The 2,376-nt window shown below is 36.6% G+C and overlaps 1 long non-coding RNA gene across 1 annotated transcript in view; it reads right to left on the reverse strand.

Moving 5' to 3' along the window:
* Nucleotides 1–506: 506 nt before the first annotated feature.
* The window catches only part of LOC118478148, a 4,783-nt gene continuing 2,913 nt past the window's right edge, over nt 507–2,376 (reverse strand). Inside the window, exon 3 of the long non-coding RNA XR_004858850.1 lies at nt 507–2,086. This is a non-coding gene — a long non-coding RNA (uncharacterized LOC118478148). The remainder of the gene's footprint in view (nt 2,087–2,376) is intronic.

A 2,376-nucleotide genomic window follows, 5' to 3' on the forward strand; every position in this document is an offset into this window, starting at 1 on the left:
CTCTCTCTCTCTCTCTCTCTCTCTCTCTCTCTCTCTCTCTCTCTCTCTCTCTCTCTCTGAGTGTGTATTTCAAACTACAGGCATGTATTACGTTTTGAAAAGAATAAGACTATTATTATTATGAGAGTATACAGTAATGTAGTACAGACCAGCGACGTTTTTGATAAATGAAGACACAAGCACCGCCCACAAGACACAAGACACCCACCCAGCTTTTTCATCATGAGAAAGACAGGTTTCAGTGTACAAGCTTGTAGTACTTACAACGCTGAGAAAAAAGTTTGACATAAGAAGATACAGCTGCATTACAGGCAACATATCATACTTATAACTCATGAGGAAAAAACCACAAAGCAAAACAAAACAGAATTTAAAAAAAAATAACAATCGAAAAAAACAACAACAACAAAAAACAACAACAACCGAACAACAACAACAACCACCCAACAGCAAAAAAACAGCGACTTCTAGTCAGTTGTGCTGGATTCTAAGAGCCGATACGGGCATTGATGCGGTGCAATCACTACTTCCAGAAATTGTGCAATTCTGTATAGTGATTCTATATTTATTATTTTTAATTTACAAATATCACAAATCGTTTGTCATATCAGATACATATATGAAATGATCGTTAATACATAGAAATCATTATTAAGTAAATTAAGTTTTTCCTTGGGGTCGCTTTCTCAATTCAAAAATTAAATCTCAATCATACTTCATACTTTCTTTGACTTATGATGCATACTAATAAGTCCCATGACTTTAAAAAAAATGTTATAACCTTTCTCAATTATAATAAATGCGTTCTTTGACTGCCTTCCAACAGAGTGGTTAAAACTTTAACTACGTTTAGTATTATATGTCCTATATTTTAGTAAGTGCTTTCAAGAACTGAACCAAAAAGCATAGACATTAATAACTTTTTGCAGTTAGTGAGTGCAATCATAGTTCATAATTTCTCTGCCTGGGATTTTAAATAATTGTCTTACAGCTAAAATGGAATGTAATAAGACTTATATCACTTAATGATCACCAGTTTAAGTCCCATAACATTTTAGAAATAGAAAGCATAATAATCTGTCTCAACCGTGAAGCTATCCTTGCCTTTGCTCCATTAGAAGCGTTAAAGCTTTTTAAAAATATGTGTATGTCTACAACTGCAAATGCTTAACTCAACTGACCTGAAATGCATTTATCATAATTGTAGTAAGGCCTTACTAAGTTTCGGCAATTTAATAGAAATGTCTTTTACTTTTTAAAAAAACCCTCTTTCTTTATGCTGCAAAAGTCTCATTGTCTAAAGAAAATATTATAATACGCCTTACACATCAGTTAAAGCTTCCCTTAACGGACCCTTATCTAGTATTTTCTATGACTAAGATTTCATAATATAAAACTCATAACATGAAAATGATCACAAATGCTATGTTATATCAAAATCAACCACGAATTAACCGTTTGTTGATATAAGTCTTAGTCGGGCTAAATGCTTTTTCTGACTATGATTCAGGAAAAATCAATAGAATAGACCATTGCGAATCTCATATAATACATTACATGCTGCCCTGAAGTGACAAATATTACATATGGAAAATTCTAACTTTGTAAACAAAATGTTATCTCTGCCTATGGCTCAAGAGGATTGAAAGTCTAATGAGTTTTAAGAAGCTATTATGTAAGTGGTATCTTGTATTGCAATACAAGTAAAAATATTACATAATTAAAAACCCTTACAGATAGTTCATTCTCTGAACTGCACGGTAAAGCTTCATCCATCAAACCCTGTCCGATTCTCTCTCAAGTCTTGCATGCCTTTCTAGCCTAACGCCGCTCTCTTCTGTCTTCCTCCTGGACGACTTGAGGGCGTACACCGACATGCACGTCCACCCGCTGCAGATGAAGGTGAAGGAGATGAGGATGAGCAACCAAAACTGCGGAGGGTACGGTATGGCCACGACGAGGGCGTACTTGAAGAAGTCCATAAGCTGGTTGAGAGAGCTCTGGAAACCGTTGACGATTCCACGTTCTGTGGGCCGGACGCTTTCCAGGAAGAGTTGGATGATGGTCAGATCGGCCGTCCACAGACCTAGTCGTTGTTTGTTTGTTTGTTTGCGTGTAAGTGTGGTGTGTGTGTGTGTGTGTGTGTGTATGTGTGTGTGTGTGTGTGTGTGTATGTGTGTATGTGCGCCTGTGCTGTGTGTGTGTGTTTGTGTGTCTGTGTGTAAGCATGTGCATGAGATGCCAAAAAGGCGATTTATTAATTTATTTGTTCTTGGTGGTGGTGGAGAGATATTAAAGGACACAGGACATAAAACAGAGAGTGTGTGAGAGAGAGACTGTGTATGTATGAGTGAGTGTGTGTGTGTGTGTGTGTGT

Source organism: Aplysia californica, unplaced genomic scaffold (genome assembly GCF_000002075.1).
Source record: "Aplysia californica isolate F4 #8 unplaced genomic scaffold, AplCal3.0 scaffold00380, whole genome shotgun sequence".
Lineage (NCBI taxonomy): Eukaryota > Metazoa > Mollusca > Gastropoda > Aplysiida > Aplysiidae > Aplysia > Aplysia californica.